At 50.8% G+C, this 21,295-nt stretch overlaps 1 pseudogene; it reads right to left on the bottom strand.

Annotated features, from left to right (window-relative positions):
- Positions 1–18,832, bottom strand: part of LOC136662441 (SWI/SNF-related matrix-associated actin-dependent regulator of chromatin subfamily D member 2-like) — a 46,282-nt pseudogene extending 27,450 nt beyond the window's left edge.
- Between the last annotated feature and the right edge of the window lie 2,463 nt (positions 18,833–21,295).

Below are 21,295 nucleotides of genomic sequence, written 5' to 3'. Positions count from 1 at the left end.
GAAAGAAGAAATTTATTTTAGACCTTAGAGAGGTTACACAGACTAAAGGAAAGGCACTTATAAGATTTTAAGAGCATAAAGAACATAATCCCAAACAGCAACTTAAAATAATAAAAACTCTGACTCCTAACTCTAACACTCACCAAAGTATAACGTATATCGAGTAAAAATCAGAGCTGCCTAGGCTAAGATCAGTGGCCAAAGCTGTGCTCCAGTCACATCCAGAGGGTGTTCCGAGGGCTGCATGCAGCCTCTCTGACCCTGAGAACGCCTTTGAAAGGTCTACAAACATCACTTCCTGGTTTCCCCCCAAACCAGAAGTAACGTTTTGTGCCCTCTGAAGGCCTTTGAAGGCTTTCTGAGAGTCAAGGAGACCTATCAATTTCAGTAAGCTGCTCTGGAGATGGGGGTCCATTTGAGCATGTGCTTCATATGTGGGGTGTGTGTTGGTGCTTGGAGATATCCTGGGAACTTTCCTGTGATGGGCTTGTTCTGAGATATTTACCAGTGTACATTTAAGTAATCTGCTTGGGGGTGGGGGAATGGAAGTCCATTTTAGTGTGTGCTTTATTTCTATACTGTGTTGGTGCTTGGAGAAATCCTGGACATTTGAGCCCATTCATTCATTCATTCATTCATTCATTCATTCATTCATTCATTCATTCATTCATCAAAGTTCCATCTCTAATATAAACCTTGGTATGTCCAAATAATACTTTCATGTTCTATATCGGTGTGCCCAAACCCCGGCCCTGGGGCCTCGAGGCCTCTCAATGCGGCCCTCAGGAAGCCCCAGTCTCCAATGAGCCTCTGGCCCTCCAGAGATTTGTTGGAGCCCACACTGTCCCGATGCAACTGCTCGCAGCGTGAGGGTGACTGTTTGACCTCCCACATGAGCTGTGGGATGAGGGCTCCCTCCACTTCTTGCTGTTTCACGTCTGTGATGCAGTAGCGGCAGCAAAGGAAAGGCCGGCCTCGCTTTGTGCAAGGCCTTTTATAGGCATTGAGCTATTGCAAGACCTTCATTCATTCATTTAAGTTCCTCTTTAATATATTCATGTGAGGCCTCCCTGTGGGGGGAGGGGAGGGCCCGCCCAGCCTTTCCGAGGGGGACCCCCTTGTGAAGGCCTCAGAACAGTTCACCAGAAGAAGGGGGGGTTGTGTCACCTGGTTCCCCCTCTTTGGGTTGGCAGCATTTGCCAGTCAGGAGCAGGGGCTGCTAGTAGCAGATCCTCCAGCCTGCTCCTCTAACTCCCAACTGCCTTGTCATCCCTGGCCTCCAGGTTTATGTAGGGCAGACCCCTCCCCTTTGGCCCCTCCCCTTCCCTCACAGGGATGGTACAAAAGGGCGTGTCTGTGGGACTGCCCTGCCCTGTGGGACCAACTCCTCCCCTTCCTCTCTCTGTTTCCCTCCCACCTCCTCTCACCTGGAGCTGCCAGGGTTGTTCCTGAGAGGGCTGGGAAGGCTGCTGCCTCTGCTCTGGTGTCTGGCTTTGGGGGGTGGGCTGGCCCTGCCCACCTGGGTCCTGTAGCACTGCAGACGATGTCGGCAGGTCCAGTTGTGGGCCCCCGATGTCATAGCCAGGTGCCCTGCCCGGCAAGGCAGGTCCCAGCTGGCTGGGCGAGGGAGTGCTCCCCTTTTCCCAGGAGGTGGGGGAGGGGTGGCTGCCCAGCAGCCAAATGGCCTGCGTCCTGACTCCCCCCTCCCTCCTCCAAGGTGGAGGGAGAAACGGGGGGTTCAGCGTGCCGTGTTCCTCTGCTGCGCTTTGCCGCCTACAGGAGTGCCCAGGCAGCATATGGGGAGGTGGCCCCCATGTTTCACCGGCTTCCTCCCTGATCCTCTGGCCCAGAAGCCTTCTCCCTGCGTAAGCTGGGGACTTGTGGGAGGAGGGGAACCCCGACAATTCATTTATGTAAACTTATGTAAATTTATTCAAATTTTAAATGAATAATTCTTTTTTCCCCCCGGCCCCCGACACTTCCTCAGTACACTTCCTCTGACAGAGCTGATGTGACCCTCCTGCCAAAAACTTTGGACACCCCTGTTCTGTATCGTTGGAAAAGTCATTTAATGCAGAATGCAATCAGACCAACCACATTGGAATATCTGCATTTGATCAGAAGTTAAGATCAATTAACCAGAACGTGAAAACACAACTGACTTATGGAACAAAAAGTGGATTTTTTAAACTCAGATCTGACCTATGAAACTGATAGATCTGAGCGCCAATGAGATGTTGTTATGATGCAGCATGGAACCAATAAGGTGTTTCTGTGAGTCAGCTCTCATTTCCATGTGCCTTAATACAGTTACCCCTGTGAACTGGGTAGAGGCGATTTTTCATGTGTTGCTCCTCTTATATTATATTGCTATATATATATAGCAACACATGAACTATATATATTTCATGTGTTGCTCCTCTTATTATAGCAAGGGGGAATAACTGTCCTTTTCATCCCAGGACAGTGTCTCTAACCAATAAGGAGCACACTTTTTATTGATTTACTTAATTAATTTGATATGATTTTGTCATGGAGGGGGGTGCTACAAAATCTTCTTTCATCCCAGGAAGCAGATCAAAGCCTTAGCTATACCACTGGCTGGGGGGAAGTGGCAGAACTAGTGGGTGGTGATCTGCTGGGGGGGGGGGCAGGTCTTCCCCTGATTTTCACTCTTTTAAAAGCCTGGGCATGACATCACTTCCGGTTGTGACCATGACTCCCAGGGCATCATTTTGAGCTTGGCACCTGGTCACATGATCATCAGCTACCCCACTGCCCGAGAGTTATATTTCTGAAGAACAGGAGAGAACTCTCCCTTGGCAGAACTCTCCCATGGAAGAGGCACGTCACAAACAGAACCCGACCAGCTCGAAATTAGCGGAGCCATAAACCCACCAGCCCCCACTAAGCACGCTTGGCTTCTGTTTACTTTCCCCCAATTTCTTAATTACCTTGACCAATAACGCCCTGCAACCAAATGATGAAAAATCCAAGATTGTGGTTTTGGGGCACTCTTGGAAACCACAGTCTTGGTTTTTCAATGGAAAATCAATACAGCAGGTCAGGGAATTCCAGTATCTTGGTCTCCGGTTTCACTACCGGCACTCCTGGACTTCCCATTGTCTTGCTATAATTAATTCATCTAAACTAGTTGTTGGGGCTGTAACCCGTTTTCTCTTCTCCTGGGGCAACTCATTCATCCCAGCTGCTCTCCAAGCTTTTAATGCCAAAGTTACACCTCAAATTTTGTACGGCATCCCTGTATGGATGCCAGCATTAATTGATTAGATTGAAAAGCTCCATTCAAACTTTCTGTGCAAAATTCTCGGCCTACCGCACTGCGTCCCCAATGCTGCACTCTGCCTGGAGACAGACCAATATAGGCTGGAGTTTCTAGCCTGGTTCAGTTTCTTAAAATACTGGGCCAAAGTGTGCTTCAGGGCTGACCAAAACCCATTGTTAAAGGGGCTACTGGCTGACCTGTTGTCATTTCCTTGCCTAGCTCTATTCTATAAGAAAATTAGACAAATGGGTCTTGATGAGGATCTACAAGGATCTTCTACTCTTGTGGCTTCCATTAGGCTCCTGACAACTAACCGAGATAGAAAGGCAAGAGATTTTGGGTGCAGCACAGAAAAAATGTTCCCCTCTGAATGTTCATCTCAGCAATACATTTGGTCAACAGCCAAAGTATCTGACCTTTCTAGAGTGCCCCTTTGCGAGGAGGGCTTTCACATGAGCCCACTGCAGTGTGTTGCCTTCTAAAGAGCAGGTTGAGAAATGCCCCAAGGAAGAAGGCTTCTGTAGTTGTGGCCTTGGAGAGGTGGACTCCCTCACTCACCTTGTTTTGCACTGTGCTGGTAATCAAGTGCTTAGAAACCAGTATCTTTCCCCATTGCTAAGAATTCAAAAAGGTCTTTGAATTCTTTGTACAATTCTTTGTACAACAATGCTTTGTACAAATTCTGCTGGCAGGTAATTCTGAGCCTCTATACTTTGCAGTTGCAAAATTTTGATATTTGAGCAGTTTGAAGAGGGCTGTTGGTCTTAAGCAACATGGAGTCAGTTTGCAAGCAAATGGTTGTGTTTTTAACTTTATTTTTTATTTTTAACATCTATCTATATATTAGACTGTCTGGAGTTGTTATCTGTAAAACTCTATGTTTGATAAATGTTTGTTGAGTTGAGTTAATTACCTTCTGGGTAGCTGAGAACTGAGCCAAAAATGAATCAAGATATAACGAGAGCCCCTCTATGTTTCCAATGAAAACACATTTGTGGATAGAAGGGATTTATTTTAGAAATAACTCGAACACTCAGCAAAGTATAACTTACATCTAGTCCAAAGATCAGAGCTGCCTAGGCCAAGATGTGTGGCCAAAGCTCAGGTCGACAAAGCGAGACACAGGCTAGGATGAAGAGGGTAGCAAAAGGGACCCAGAAGACTCTCCAAAAGATGACTCCTACACCTGAGGCTGGCCCATTAGCCAATCAAAAGTCAGGCCCACCCACCATTCGAGAATGACTATGTACTACAGCACTGTCCACTCTTGGTGGCATTCCTCCCTTTCTGAAATGCACAGCTACTGCATATCAGGCCATCAAGGTGTCCTTGAGCCAGTTAACTGTCATCTATGTACTGGCTAGTTGCAGAGAATGGGATGGCTGCTCCCAATCTGCCAGCAACAAGTCTACTGTGATGTACCTACTGAGGAACTTTCTCACCCTTTAACGACACCCAACTAGTTAACAGGATGGCTCTGTGCAGAGGCCTACAATTGCTTTTACCCATTTTGGTCACAGGCAGCATCAAGACTCCTCCAGTCATCCCTCAGACATTAGTCATCCTAAATGTTTTCTCCATAACATCGCACCCTAGTTCCTGGGGTGTCCATGGGGCCTTGGGAGCCCACAGCAAGTTGAAGAAAGAATGCAAGGTGTCTTTTGGCAGAAAAGCTTGGCTGTGGCATAGGTGCCACCAAGACGTTCTGCCCCGTTCTCCTAACTCATGTTTTGGAATGAATTCAGGGGGTGGGAACAGGTAGAGAGTAGCTGCCCAAACCCCAAGAGTTCGAATCCATCAGGCACAGACACCCTGCCACCCCCTGCAGGAGCAGACGGAACGATCATTCCTGTGACACGTACTTAGGGTGGAGGGACTAGACTTGCCTTGAAGAGGGAGTTGTCAGGTTCAGATCGTCAATATCAGGGAACAGGATCTTGCTGAAACCGAACGAAGGCCAACCAATGAGGGTGGATAGTGAAGCGAGAGCTCCTCACAGATGTCTTCCATTTCTCAGGTCCCTGTGCAAACCCAGAGGCTGAAGCCGTGGCAGATTCCTCTTCTGCCCTTGAAGAAACAGGAAGAGGTAAGGAACAGCATCCAGTCTGTGCCTGCCTGGGAGGAAATTGTCTGTGAACTGAAGGGAGGTCACTTCACAGGTGCCTTTCCTTTCTTCTCTTGAACGCAGGTTCATGAAGAGGCAGTAGCCGAATGGCTGGAGAAGATGAGGCAGAGAGAGAAGAGGGTAAGACCATGAATGCTGCCCACCTTCAGCCACACTGCACTGCTTTGACTGGGACAGGTCCTCCTTTCCTTTTCTGGATTTTCCTGGCCAATCTGGCTGATGCCGCCAGAGCCTTCGAACAGCCTGCAGTAGCAGAAGAGCCCCTTAGAAAATGCCACTCGGATGAGGAGTGGACAACCAGCCAGCTTCAGATTCTTCCAAGAGGATGGTGGGAAAAGTTGGCCTCAGTTGAACCAAACGTGCTTTTGTGAACAGCCTCAATAGCTGTTTTTATGATATCCGCTTGCCCCAAAACACTCCGTGGGCTGCAGGAGATTCCTTGCCTCGCCTTGTGGCAGTTTCCTTGCCCCACCTTTCTGGCGGTGGAGGGGCAGAATTCTGCTCGCTCCCTACCCCTGCCCCCCAAACACCTTCTCTTCCTGCCTCCCAACACTTGCAACTTCCTGTCAAGACTCTTGTGCCCCCAAGTACTTGTGCCTCTCCCTTGCCCCCTGCTGCTCTCACCCGCTCCTTATCTTCTGTGTGCATTCAGGCCTCAGAGAAGATCAGGTCTGCAAGACTGAGAAGGTCTTGGAAGCGCCCCCGGGTTGAGGCCGAGGTAAGGAACTGCTCCTTTCCGTCTGCAGCACATCACAAAGACATGTGAGACATCTTCCTGCACTTGCTCAGGAACACACATGGGCGGCCCCGAAACAGACACTGTACAAAGGGACGCACACGCTCAGCAACCATGTCAGCGCCGAGCAACCCCTAAGTCAGAACTCCAGTGGCTCGCCTGCTGAGGGCAGTTCTGAGGAGGAGGAGAACGAATGGGGGGGAAGCCCCCTGGGATGGGCGTTCACCGGTATCCGGGGTTTCCGGTATCTGCAGGGGTTCCTGAAAAGAACCCCTGTGGAGAAGGGGGCATGCCCGTGCATGGATTTGGCTTGTTGGTTTGAATCCCCTTCACTGATGTTGTTTCCACTGTGAATCTACAGCAGCACCCGTGGGCATCCTCGGAGGAGCACGAAGCAGAGGGGCCCCCAGCCAAGCCAGTGAGGCAGAAAAGGTATGGCTGTGGAAGCTGCAAGAGGCGGCTCCTCAGTGTGGGGATGGGGGAGAAATGGCCCACCCTTCCAGACCCAGAAATCTGAGTTTTACCCAAGGCTAGATCCTGAAAAATGACCTGCCAGGAATTATTCCTGAAGAACTGTACAGTCTCTAATTTAGTAACAATATAATGAAAGATCATAAGATATATTTTTATGTATTAACTTTCTATTCTGACACTGAGGAAGTGTCAGAGGAAGTGTCAGAGGAAGTGTACACTGTCAGAGGAAGTGTACTGTAAACAGCGAATCAGTAGAACCCTCAATCAAATCCTTTTTGAAGGTGCCTGGTGTGTTAAGCCAGAGGCTGAAGGTATAACGTACAACATAACTGGGAGTGTGCAATTCAATTCGCAGCAGAGAGAGAAGCAACAAGGAATGAGCACCAGCAAGTGCAGCTACACATCGTTGCAACCCAATTTACTCAGAAGTAGACCCACTGCTTTCCATGGGTGTTCTTCTTAAGTAATGGTGCACTGAATTCTCGCCTGGCACTTTTGTTTCCGATGGAAATGGGGCAGTGTGAAGGGTCTTCTCTTTGGAAGTGGAAGCTGGTGGTGATGGAGGAAGGAGGCTGGTGGGAGAGAGATGTTTCAAGCAGGGGCCATGAGGAGCCTTGTCTGTGGCAAGAGGGACTTCTTAGGGAAAGCTGCGTATTCCCGTGATGTGTGTGAGTATTCCCCTGAAGGGTCTGAGTTCCCCTTTGGGGAAGCTTGGAGGAATCCTCAGATCTCTGGCTCCGTATTCCTCTTCTTCCTTGAAACGTGGACATCTTCTGAGCAAACAGCGGTTCAACCCTCCAGTTGCTGACTACACTTCCTTTCGTTCACAGAGCACAACCAAACACGGGAATCTGGACCTGGGCCGCCCCAGCCATGCAGCCAAGCAGCTGTTCCACAAGATCTGGCAGGTAAATGCTCTTGCTTCCAGTGCTCTGGTATTCTGTTCAGAAGAGAAGCAGCCAAGGGAGCAGAGCCCCAAAGGAGGTGGTTTCTTCTCCGGAGTGTTCTGGAGTTGAGACAGAAGGGGGCACTTTCTCCAGGGCCTTTATCTAGCAGGGGGAGAGTAACTGTCCCCCCCTCGCCCCGGCACCATCTCTGCTGGTGGCTGCTGCTGGGGCTTCTTCGGCACCTCTTTGGAGATGTTGATCTTTGTGGGACAGGAAGCCAATGATTTCTTGGTTGGGGTCTGGAAACTGCTTTGTGAACATTTTATTGAAGAAGCAATATGAAATATGATTGTTATCCAATGGTGGTAAAACACCTGGGTGAAGGAGGGGAATTAACCCATCAGGGACTGAAAAGGGAGCTGGAAATCGAAACGCAGGAGCAAACAGCTCTGCGTAGATCCCAGCGGAGCACAGAGAACGTACCTCCTAAGCGGTACAGCCCAAGCGAGGCCACCCAGGTCACAATTTACAATTTGTTTAACAAAATACCAGGAGGTGTTGCAGTTGCCCAAGGCTGAGAGGCAGAAGTGGGTATCTGCCAGGGAGGAGGGACCTGAGTGCAAAGGCAAGGTGCCGGGTCATCCCTGTGTGTCCAAAAAGGTCTGGAAGTTCCCAAGCTCGGCATGAGAGTCGTACTCAGACAGACATTTGGAGGGGTGTCAGGATTATTGGGTCAAAGACCCCTGGGGAATTTACTGTCTGAACAGAGCAAGGCCTATGGATGCAGACCCATGTATATGCATGTGCGACCGCGTGTAACTCTTTGTGTCCCACGTGAGTCCTGTGTGTCCAATGGAATGCAGCTGTTGTCAAAGTGTCCAGCTGTTTCACTGGGTTCTGCCCACTACTGATCTGCCCTCCATTGCTCCAGGCAGGGGCCCAGAAGGAGACTTGTGTGTGACAGATGGGCGTTCTTTGGAAATGCTGAGCGTTCCCATGATGTCTCCGCAGTTTCCCCTTTGGGAAGCTAGGGGGAATCCTGAAATTCTGTGGCTCATCCTTCTTGTTCCGTGAGATGCTGACATCTTCTGTCCCAGTGATGTCACATTGATTCACAGGTTGGTAGCAGATGCTGGAACCTGGGCCTCGACTGCACCAAACATCTTGTGGAAAAGATCCAGCAGGTAAATTTTTCGGTTCTCCAATGTGCTTGAAGGGGAGAGAATCAGTCGAGGTGGCAAACCCCAAAACAAGGAGGCTTCTTTTCCATTGCGTTTTGGGGTTGAAATAGAAATGGGTCTCCCAAAGGGAGAGCGGTTTAGCACATTCTTATCCCCAGAGGGCTCTGGGAAGTTCACTAGTATCTCTTGTGAGTTTCATTTCCCAGTTTCAACAGGTCTAAGCTCACTGAGAGGAAAGGCAGAGCCGACTCTCCTGTGAACTGACCAAGTATTGATCCTTTTGATCACAGACAAAGTGGCGACAGAGGAGGCTGCGGTCTGCTGGATCAAGAAAAGGGGCCCAGCAACCAAGTGCACGGCCGGCCACCCGCAGTCCTTCCCAGGTAACACCTTAGAGGAATTCACACACCTTACAGAGCAGGAAGCCAAAGGCCAACCCTAAGGAGGTGGCCGCTGCCTTTCAATAGAACTCACCATGTTTTTTCCCTTTCCATATCTTAACCCCCCCCCCTTATATAGGGGCTATACAATGCCACACACAATTTCTGGCAGACATCTCCTCCTCCAGTCAGATTCTCCCAGTCTGAAAGGGACATTTAACTATTGAAATGCGGTTCTAAGGATAGTGAGTGAGAGAGTCACTCACTAAGAGAGTGAGAAGTCGCATCAGAAACAAGAAAACACACCAGAATAGTGCTAGATACATCATACTATGAGAGAGCCTCACACGCCATCACAAACCACTATGTCCTCCATGCTCTCCAAAAGGGGATCAGGGAGGGGTGGGCCTCCCTTCGGAGAGCATCTCACTGTGATGCTGCCATGACCCCAGAGTCCCTGCTTGCTGGCCCACCATATTCGGAAAGGGGCAGGAGAACCTGGAGCTGGAGCTTGGAAGCCATGGGAGGAAAGCTGGTGCAAAAGCACCATAGATAGGCCGGGCCCTTAGAGATCTATACCATTTTGACCACGAGCCTCCTGTGGAAGCGCAGTCACGGCTTTTGTAACACACACTGCATCTCCCACTCTGGCTGAAGCTCTGGGGGATTCTGGGGGACACCTAAGCCAGATCTCCTCTCAGTGTCTTCCATTTCCTCTTAGGTCCAAGAAGACGTGCCAGGAGAGAGGAGTGCTGAAGACCTGGTGACACTCCTTTGTCAGAGGCCTAGAGTGCCCCTGATAAATTTAACGGGCTGCAGAGAAAAGAAAGAGGTAAGGTTGTTGGTGCCCCGAGGGGTAGGTGTGAGACAGTGGGCAAGATGTGGCCAACGCCTCCGGGCTCAGAAATTGGCGTGGTGTCAGAGAGAATTCCTGCTCATCTCCCATATAGCAATGTGGGGGGGGCGAGGGGGGGGGAAGATTTCCCAGCCAAGGTCCGAGCTGTCTGAGCCATTTGGGGCAGTGACAGCAACACATTGCATGTTGCCGGTGCTGCCCCAATGGCAAGAGGGGTGGGCTGCTTACACAGCATGTGGCAGCGCTGGCCGTACTTCCTGCACTTAGAGGGGGTTGCTTTGAAGGACATCAGGCTCACCCCCCTGCTTTCAAAAATGATGTCTTTGCACCAGGAAAGGCCGGCCAAAGAGTTGGCATCCCAGTCAGTGCCTGGGAGGGTCACTGCTGCACGCTGGACGAAGATGGCCTCACAGGTGTCTGTTCTTTCTCTTCTTGAACCCAGGCCCGTGAGAAAAGACTCCTCAGCCAACAGGAAGACAGGGGGAAGATGGAGGCGACAGAAGGTAGGATGATTCCACCTGTCCTGCAATGGAGACTGCGAGGAAAGCAGAAGGTAAGACATGGATGCTCCAGGAGGTGGGCCTGACTGTGGTGGGGAAAGGACAGCAGCAGCCCAACAAGACGAGTGCACTTGGAGAAAGAACCACCATCTCTTCCTGGCTTCTTGCCACGGATCTTCCCAGCCTCGAGAGCCATTCTCACTCTTTCCGACCTTCCCCCAGCTCCTTCCTCTCTTCCGCTGCTTCCAGGGTCACTTCCCCCCGGAATCCCTTCTCCTTTCTCTACATCTCCTCTCCCCCTTCATGCTTGCACCGTTACACCAGAGGTATCACAAGCGTGTATTGCACCTCGTGCAGCGCTTGTCTTGTGGAGCTCAGGGTTCCGGAAGCTTAAAGGTGACCTGCAACATCATCACCCTGCGGCCCCAACTCATCCTTCTTTTTCTGTTTGTGAATTCAGGCATCAGAAAAGGAAACACCTGCAGGAGTGGGAGGGTCTCTGCCCCTGCCCATAAAACACCATCCCTGCCTGCCTCCCATTCCTCAGGCAGTCGGAACTTCCCGGCAAGTCACCTGTGCTTTTCCCTCACCCCCTGGGCTGAGGAGTTCAAGGAAGCGACCCCTAGATGAGGCCAAGGTAAGGAACCGCTTGCTCTTCTCAATCTTTAGCACTGCCGCAATGACCTCTGAGACATTTTGCTTCACTTACTCTAGAATACAATGAGTGGCCCCCAAACAGGCACCTTAGAAAGCATCTCTATCCATTAGTCATAGCAAACTTAGGAGGAATGGGTGGTTAGAGGGATGGTTAGGTCTTCTTCAGGGACCCACACTCTTGGCAAAGATGTCATGCTGAGCAAGCCACAAGATAGCTCTCCAGCGGCTCACCAGCTGATAGAGATTATGAAGAAGAGGAGAATGGGATGTGGAGGTGGAGGATAGAAAAAAGGAGGACTGAGACCGTTCTAGGAAGAGGCCAGGAAGGGAGAGAGAGCAGGTTGGAAGTGGCAGGGAGATCAAGCAGTACCCCCAGGGTGGCAACGTGGCATTCCATGTGCCTTTCCCTGATTTTGCTCTGTCACTTTCTTCCTTGTACATAGAGGCCAGCTGTGCAACTAAGTACAGTTTAGTGGCCAGCACCAATAGGCATTCTAGAAAAGCCTCCTTGCCCCCAAACCCCCACTGGGGTGCAGGAGAGACAGCACTTCACGTTGAGCAGGGACAGAAGAGCAAATATGCCTCTCCCTCACCCCCGGCTGCCCCAACTCATTCCTTATCTTCCTATGTGTGGATTCAGGCATCAGGGAAGAACACGCCGGCAGGACGGAGGCAGTCAATGAAGCGAACCCTGAATGAGGCCGAGGTAAGGAACTGCCTGCTCTTTTCAAATCTTAGGCACGGTTGCATTGGGATCGGCTTCTCACTGCACTTGCCCAAGAATATGAAGGGGCCCAAATGAAGGGACCCAAAACAGACACTTCCAAAGGATCTCTACCCATTAGTCCTGGTACACTAGGGAGGAATGGGTGATTTAGAGGGATGGCAGCCACTTCACATGGCCTCTTCAGGGACCCAGGCTATTCCAGAAGGATGGCTGCGGAAGCTACAAGAGATGGTTCAACAGGGGGTTGAGATGTTGCCACTCCTTCCAGGCTCAGAAATCCAAGTCCAAGTGGTTCTGGAGTGTGCTTAGGATGGGGTAGGGAATGTTCCCAGGAAAGGTTGCTCTTCCAAGGGGTTATGTGCCTGAAGCAGAGAAGGGAGCGCACCGGCAGAGGCAGCAGCAGGACTCCTCCACCCATTTCTTTGTCCCCTTAATATCAATCCCCGTAAAGCTCTTCCCCATAACATCACACCCCAGTTAATGGGGTGGCACCTCCTGGCCATGGGATCCCACAGTAAGTTGGATCAAGCAAGTAGAGACAAGCTGTTGAAATCCCAAGAGTTCCTCCACAGTGAACCAAACTCCTTTTCCCTCTTCCCAAAGGTTGTACCATCACCCAAGAAGAAGAAGCCCGACGACACAAGAGTCCTGGATGACATCGAGGACCTGTGTCAGAAGCTCAGGAAGCTGACACTGAGGGTTCTGCCCGCAGGATTCTGAAACTTGGGTTCCCTCGGTCCCTGGGGGGAGTTGTGTGGGGGTCAAGACACTTGGGTATGCCCCTCCCAGTCAAGACCCTTGGGTATGCCCCTCCCACTCCAATGTGACTCCTCCCCATGGAAGGAGGGGGGCCTTGCCTATTCCAGAGCTAGTCCCCTAGTCCGGCCCTACCTATTCAGGAGCTCAGTCAGTTATTGGCCGTGCTCTGAACCACAGCCCTTTTTAAGTCCAAGAGAAGTTTTATAGAGATCCTTCTGTTCTTCGGAAGTAGGATTGTTGAGGCATGGAGGAGGCCACAGCCATTCCAGCGTAGGGCCCTGTAGCTGGGCGGACTGAGCAGCAGTTTGTGTGCCTTGGTCCCTCCCCAAGATTGCAGGTAGCCGAGGGAAGAGGGTGGTGTGGAGAGAGGCCGGGAGCTGAGGGGCAGAGAGGATTTGTGGTTGTTGGCGGAGGAGCACGCCTCCTTGTAGTCCAGTGACACAAGTGCATGCCAGCAGCCAGGCTCCAAGCGGCTTGGCGTCCAGAGCGTGGTGAGCTCTGACCACTCCCTGCACGAGGGTGGCGGAGTGGTTTGGAGGGGTGCTTGTGCTCCTGTCTCCCTGACTGACCTGCTGACCGTCTTAGAGCAGCAGGGAGGGTGCTTGGCGAACCTTTATTTTCCCACCATTTGGATGCAGTGCTGGAGCCTGAGGCAGCAGGAAGGGCACCCCAGGAAGAGGGCGAGGGGTGTTCCACTGCTGGAGAGCAAGCAGGGGAGGGCATCTGTAGGGAACCTCCTGCAGAGCTGGCAGAAGCACCAGATTTGGGAACTGGTCAAGGAAGCATTTGAGGAGGATCAAACCAAGGAGTTGGGACAACTCGGAAAGAGGCACCCGAGAAGGGGGGCAAGACTTGAAATCCCTGCTGACGAGGCTTCCTCTTACACGGAGGGAGGAAACTGCAGGCTTTCAGGCCTCTGCCCTTCAGAGACTTGAAAGACTTGCTGCCCTTCTTGGGTGCCTCTCTGTGAGTTGTCTCTAACTTCTCCAGTGCTTCCTTGAGCAGTTCACGAGTCTGGTCCTTCTGCAAGCTCTGCTGGAGGTTCTCTTTCGTTAAGAGCCCTTCCCCGCTTGTTCCGTAGCAGTTGAAAGCCCCCCGCCTTCCTCCTTGGATGCCCATCCTGTTACCTCGAGCTCCAGCACCGCATCCAAAATACTGGGACGATGAACGTTCGCCAAGCACCCTCCCTGCTGCGCCAAGATGGTCGGCTGCTCAGTCAGGGAGACAGGAGCATGATCGCCCCCACCGCCACCCTAGCACAGGGCCCAGTCAGAGCTCACCACGCTCTGGACCCAAGGCCCTCGGAGGCTCGCCGGCAGCACAGACCTGCGGGGGTGGCCTACTGAAAGGCATGCTCCTCTGCCAGCAGCTGCAAATCCTCTCCACTCCTCAGCTCCCAGCCTCTCTCCACACTGCCCTCTTCTCTCAGCACCACCCACAATCTGAGAGAGGCACCGAGACACAAAAACCACCACTCAGTCCGGAGCCTCAGTCCAGAGGGTAACACCAGGTAATCTGGGGCAGGTGCTGCTGGAGGAAGGCTGAGAGGACAGGGAAGGTTGAAGGGACAGGCAAGGAGGGCAAGGAAGGAATGGAAAAGATCTCCTCAAAAACTTCTCTTGGAATTTAAAAAGGGCTGTTGATCAGAGCACAGAGTGTTTCTCCCCAAGTTTAGTTGTTTGATTCAATAAAGTGACCTTTTCTTCCAAAGCCTCTGCCTTGTGTGCTTCTTGAGGGTTGTGTGGGAAAGACATCGGAGGTTTTGTGGGCTCCAGGAAAACGTGGAAGCAGGCAAACCCATGGAGAGTATATATCTGGACTTTCAGAACACATACCGTCCCTCACCAAAGGCTGCTGAGCAAACTCCATAGGGAATAAGAGGGCAGGTCCTCTTATGGATGAAGAACTGGCTGAGGACCAGGAAGCAGAGAGTGGGTGTCAATCGGCTGTTTTCACAGTGGAGAGAGGTGAAAAGCAGTGTGCCCCAGGGATCTGTCCTGGGACCGGTGCTTTGGAACCTGTTCAGAAAGCACCTAGAGACAGGGATAAGCAGTGAGGTGGCCAAGTCTGTGGATGACACTGAATGTATCTGGGTGGTGAAGACCAGAAGGGACTGTGAAGAGCTCCAGAAGGATCTCTCCAGACTGGGAGAATGGGCAGCAAAATGGCAGATGCATTTCTATGTCATTAAGAAGAAAGTAATGCCCATTGGGAGAAAACATCATAACTTCCCCTATAGACTAATGAAACGATTTGTAAACCTTTAGCACTGGGACCCACTTTTCAGAGTGACAGTGTGCCCGGGACCCACTGGAAGTGATGTCATTAGCCTGGAAGTGGTGTTATGCCCAGAAGTGACATCATCAGGCAGGAAGCGCTTTTCGCTGAACGAACACCTTGCACTCCTCTTCGCCTGACCTTCCACAGGAGCCAATGACACGTTCGCTTACTCACAAGGAAGCGTGAATGTGTAGCTTGGTTTTGCTTTTCAGAGGGCTCAATGTATTCATCAGCATGGAGGGAGGGACTTCCTTCTCAGTTGTTTTTGGATGGCTGTGTTTATCGGATTGGGACCATTCTGGTGACAGTAGATTCCTCTCTGCCTGTCCTCTGCATTGGACCCAGGCACGCTGATCTACTCACAAGTAAATGCACAGTATCGCTCAGTTTCACTTTCCGTAGGGCTCAATGCATTTTGCTTGTCTGCTCTCGGCTTGTCAGTTGCAGCTTCGTGACCCACCCACAATCAGGTTGCAAGCCACCAAGTGGGTCATGCCCCACAGTTTGAGAAACTGTGGGTTCTGAGCTGTCTGTGAAGGATCAGGAAAGGGTTCTTGGGGTGCTGCTAGGCAGCTCAATAACAGTGTCGACCCAGCATGCAGCAGCAGTGGAGAAGGTCAGTTCCATGCTCAGGGTAATTAAGAAGGGGATGGAGAATAAAACAGTCAGTTATTATTGTTATTCTAATGCTATTGTAACAAATGGATGGTAAGGCCACATCTGGGGTATTGTGTCCCATTCTGGTTGACACATCTCAAAAAAGGTCATAGTGTAAAAGAGAACGACCACAATCTGCAAAGTCATTTAAGAAGTTTGCAAAAACATTTATTTATTTTCCTGTTTTAAAACACCTTGTGAATACCTCAATTTCCATATATACAAACATACATACATGCACAATGCGTGACCAGTTGGCCATATAAATATAGAGAGCCTGCCCCGTGTGTGAAGGCAGTGGCTGTGTGCTCAAGGATAAGATCAAGAGTGTCAAATCACTAGTTGGAAAGGCAAGAAATAATAACAGAATCAGGCATGAGCGTTAAATTATTTCACATTTTGCAACACAGGGATTTCCTGCTGGAGAAGAGGTGGCAGAAGACTCTAGGAAGAAAAATCTCAGCGCCTTCTTCCTTGCTGACTTGCAGCTTCCTGAAGTAGTGGGTGCCCATGGTCCCAGCTAGCCAATGAGAATGAAGCCTCAGGAAAGCAGCACAATGAAGGGAAACCTGCCCTAGTTATAGTACAGCAGGGATGCCTGTAGAATAACATGGGGAGGGCATGTCTGAGGCACACCTAAAACCAGCTCACTCTAGTGGACCAGCCTCAGGTGGGAACTGCCCCAAACAGAGTGCAGAGGATTAAAAAAACAAAAAAACACAATGGTTGGTGAGGATTAGCCATATAGTTGAGTGCTGATGCAGGCAAAATGGGAGCCAGCTTCATTTCAAAGGCAGTCTTGCAAACGATGGTTACTACAAACCATGGTTACAAGGGGACCTGGTTTTTCATCTGCTTTGAACCACGGACCTACGTGTTGGTATCAATTCAATGTGAAACTGTGATTATTGCCAAGAAGGGATGGAAAAGGAAGAGAACAATTGCCCCTGAAACTCAGAGGAGGGAGCACAAGCTCACAAGGTTTGCTCCCAATTTGCAAACCACAGCTTCCGGGGTCAGCAATGCATCTATCTGCATTCTATGGGATGAAACCAACTAGAGACGTCTGAATTGGGCTCTTGCTTCCCTAACTTGCCTGGAAGTCTCTTCCTCCTTTTTTCCTCCTCTCACACTGCAAAGGATTTAAATCCCACAAACATCACCGAAGCTAACAGAGTGCCTTAGATCCGGACCGGTACATAAGGAAGGACAGTTAGTTCCAACTTGAGTTTGCAAATCCATTGTGTCTCCAAGAGGTCCTGCTGCTTCACCACATGGAAAGAGGATTCGATCTGTGTTTCTTTGCCCCCAGGGTGGGCAGAAAATGCCGCCTGGGGTGGGATCCTTGTCTGTCCGTCACAATGTCTGTTCTATAAGGGAAACAGAGAAGGGTGAGGAAGATAGATGGCAGAACACCCCTTCTATGGGGATTTGGCAACATGCAAACTGCTAGACAGTCACTCGTAGAATTTCATCCCTTACACCTGGGTGAGCTTAAAAGGCAGCAGTTCACCCAAAATGAAACACAGAATCAGCTAAGAAAAAGAGAGCTCATGTTTCCAACCATGGATGAATATGGACTCGATTTAGAGTCCCTTCCCACTTTTATTTCTAATGAATTCAAGCAGCTGCTTAAAGAAATAATTAGCCTTTACTCTAAGAGGATGGATTTAGGTATTATTTCCCAAATGTCATCTGCCCTTTGGTTTCAAGTTTATAAACATCTTTTGGTTTGGAAAATTATTTTATGAATTTCACTGCTGCTCCGTTACGAAAAGCATCGACGGCCCTCCGCTTTCAATGTATGCCATCGACCTGGCTAGAGGGAAGGTATAGTAAAATCCCCTTTCATCAAAGAGTTTGTTGATGTGGAGTAGGGGGAATTGATATCTTTCACTATTTATTCAGTTGCTCTTTGTATGAACATCCTAGGAACCAATTTCTTGCCAGTACACTTAGATTATTGTATGATAGACCCTTGCGAGTTCAGCTCGTCATCCATCTGATGACTTTGGGGACTTTGGTTGGAAAGCAATATATAAATCTTCTCACTCATGGAAATGATTTGATCATAACTCTGCTGCTGTTTCATTGCACTGAACCCAAGAAGAGCCCTGCTGGGTCAGGCCAAAGGCCCCTCTAGTCCAGCTTGTTTGCTGGAGTCTCTTTTTCTAAATAAAAATTGGATGTCTTTTGGGGCAGGGAACCAGGCTTTCATTCATCTGGTCATATCAACCAATTTGTGGACTTTGGCTGGAAAGCGATATATAAATCCTCTTACCAATACAGGTGGCACCGCGACATCCACTGATTTGGTATCCACTGATTTGACTCACCACTACTACCAAGGTCCACCTTTAAATGCCTTGTCTTGTTACTTTGGAGAAAAGTACTTGTGCTTTCCCATACGCAGAGGTGCCCACGTCCCTGATCCGCAATCTTCTCCACATATCTAAAGGAGAGACCTGGTTTCCCAAGAGCCAGGGTTCAGGGAGCCTTCAGGGTTCAGGGGAGGCTAACTGAGGGATGCTCAGTGCCAGGGAAGGACCTCAAGCAATACTGCCTGGTCCCTTTGACCAGGGTCTGGCCAAGGGCTCTGTTGGAGAGAACCTGGTTCCACTCTACCAGATGGTTTTTTGGGCTGTACAACTCTTTGTCCAGTTCCATTGCCAGGCTCTTGGGTCATTCAAGAGTTTGCCCTCCACACAAAGTTCCCATGAGGCTCTGTGTTCCCCACCTTCAGATTGCTCCTCGCCAGGTGTAAAGGTGTTGCAACATCAATACGCAGTTTCTGCTTTTGCGTTACAGGTTTCTTGGCTGCCTCCTGGATCTCCATCCTCTTGCGGACGAAGTTCAGATCCGGCTTACGTCCAAAACCAGCAAATCCATGAGGGCCTGAGACTCTGCGACTAGCTCATGAATTCTCTGTGGTGGGACCTTGTCTGCCATCTTTTCAGTCCTCGTCACGGGGTCAGCAAGGGAGGCGGCTGGGTCTGTGGAGCAAGCAGAGTCAGATTCAGAGACCAGGAACCCGCTTCGTTCCCCCCGCCACTCACTCTTTTGCAAAGGCAAGCCTTCCAGAGACAGGAGAGACGGCTCCCCCTCTGCCCGGGTCTTCTCCTTCTCCAGGACAGGTGGAAAGACTTCTCCGTCTTCAAGAGAAAACAAAGTTATTTCCGGTACATGGATTTCACCTAGTTGTTAAAATCATCTCTCTTGATTTAGTCTGTTGCTTCATTCAATATTACTGACAACTTCAGACTTGCTCTCCAGCAACTCTGGGGAAAACTTCTTGTCCACCCAGGCCTGCAAGTCCAAAGCAGACATCAAGGTGACCCAGACTCTGTGGCTCCCTCCATGCCTTTGTCATCCTCTGATCACCCTCCCTAACACACAATGAGAACCCTACGAGGGCTCCACGAGGGCCTGAGACTCTGCGACCAGCTCACAGATTCTCTGTGGTGGGACCTTGCCTGCCGTCTTTTCAGTCCTCGTCACTGGGTCAGTGACGGAGGCGGCTGGGTCTGTGGAGTAAGCAGGCACTTCCGGGAGGGGTCCATCATAGACGGTGGCATTCCAGGTCTCGGTGGAGAAGCTGTTCCATATGGAGGACCCGAGGGGGGCCCACTTGCAACCCTGCCACAGGCATCCGGACACCAGACCGCATCCCAGGGTGTTGGAACTGAGCTCCAATCCCCACAGGTCAGTACGGGGTGGCCCCGGCCAGGCTGGGTCCTCGCAGGAACTCACCTCCTCCCAGCCCCAGTCGGAGCAGCCTGTGAAGAAACAGAGACAGAGCTCCTGTTAGAAGGACTTTCTACAGGGGGTGAAGACCTCATCAAGATTCAGCTGTTTTCGCTCAGCAACCCATAAGTCCCTGCACTTCTCCCGGCACCCAGGGCAGGGCAGGGCCGGAACCGGGAGACAGGTGCACTCAGCTTGACACCCCCCAGAGCCCACCCCCATGCCCTCAGACTTTCCATGATCCTTCCTCTCTTCTTCGGCCTCCACTTTCCCTTCGTCCACCCACAGCCTCCTTAAGCAGCTCCCCTAGGGCACCACCACAGAACCAAAGGCAGGCTCCCTGGATCCCTCCCGATATTCCACCTCAGTGCTCTCTCTCTCTCTCTGTATGTGTGTGTATGTGTGTGTGTGGGGGGGTTTCTTTCTCACCTGGGGTGCTCGCCTCCTGTTCTCCAGTGCCAGCCACTTGGCCTCCGCTCTCCTCTCACAGAACTTGGACCTCCTATTCTTTTCAAATAGGAGGCCCAAATGCTCTGCCTGCGGGACCTGCATGAGATAGAAGAGAAACTGGTCAGGAAAGAGACAGAGGCAGTGCCCTCCAACAGAGAAGTGCCCCCCCAGAGCCCTTGGCCAGACCCGGCAGTAGTGCTTGAATACTCACTGGAGGTGCCCAGCCGAGGTGGAGTTTCCACTTCCAGGTCCCTCCACCCGAACGGCCGCAGAGTTGTTTACACAGCAGGCTGCATCTGTTCTCCGGCTCGGAAGTCTGCAAGGGGAAACAGAAGCCATTTTTGCCATATTTACTGAGTGTAATATTTACCCTCACCCTTCAGAAGAAGAGCCCTGCTGGATCAGGCCCAGGGCCCATCTAGTCCACAAATCTGCCCAACCCCATTTTCAAGGTATCTAGGCCAGATGGCATCACCACATCCTGTGGCAAGGAGTTCCACAGACTAATTACACGCTGGTTAAAGAAATATTTTCTTTTGTCGGTCCTAACTCTCCAAACACTCAATTTTCAGGGACGTCCCCTGGTTCTGGTGTTCTGTGAGAGGGAAAACAGCATCTCTATCCACTCTATCCATCCCCTGCATAATTTGGAATGTCTCAATCATGTCCCCGTCCCCCCCGGCACCTCTTTTCTAGTCTGAAGAGCCTCAAACTCCACAGCCTTTGCTCATAAGGGAGTGCCCCTAACCAGAGACTTGTTAGGATTGCGCCCTTCATTTCTCTGCAAGTCCTCTTTTGTCTGTCCCTTTCCTCTCTCGCCATCTAGTGGGCCAACGGCCTCTCTGGCAGATTTCCTTCTAAGATGCTTGAAGAGGTTTTGTTCCTCCCCTTCATGTTGCTGGCCATGTGTTCCTCAGAGTCTTTCTTGGCCTTCTGAATCACCTTCCTACATTTCTTTTGCCCAGTTTCTGTTCCTGTTTATTCTCCTCCTCTGGGCAAGACTTCCCCTGATGGAAGGAAGCTTCCTTGCCTTTTACAGACTCTCATTAGCCGTGCCGGCATCCTCTTGGACTCAGTCGAGCACTTCTTTCTATGCGGTACACACGTCTGCTGGGCCTCTACCACCGCTATTCTCAACAGCCTCCCTGCACTCTGGAGGGACTGGACTCTTTGGACCTTTCCCTTTCTTTCCAACAGCCTCCTCATCTGGGGCAAGCCCTCCCTTTGGGATTTGCTTGGCTCTCTTCCCCAGACATGCCTGACAAAACGGATTGCAGCAGCGTCACTGTTCCCCAACGGCTCAGTAACCATTACAGCTCTAACCAGGTCCTGAGTACTGCACAATATGAAATCCACAGTCACCTCGTGGCTCTTTGGTGGGCTCCATGACTAGCTGCTCCAAGGCACAGCCAGTTAGTGTGTCAAGCAACCCGGTCTCTCTTTTGTGACCAGAGCAGGCATTGACTCAGTCGGTATGAGGATAATTGAAGTCCCCCATGATGACAACCCTGTCCCTCCTCGACACCTCCCTGATCTGTTTTCTCTTTCTGAGGTCCCCTTCAGGTTTTTGGTCTAGAGGACAATCGCACGCCCTAT

Source organism: Tiliqua scincoides, chromosome 11, assembly GCF_035046505.1.
Source record: "Tiliqua scincoides isolate rTilSci1 chromosome 11, rTilSci1.hap2, whole genome shotgun sequence".
NCBI classification, from domain to species: domain Eukaryota; kingdom Metazoa; phylum Chordata; class Lepidosauria; order Squamata; family Scincidae; genus Tiliqua; species Tiliqua scincoides.
This window is presented reverse-complemented; position numbering and strand designations above follow the sequence as displayed.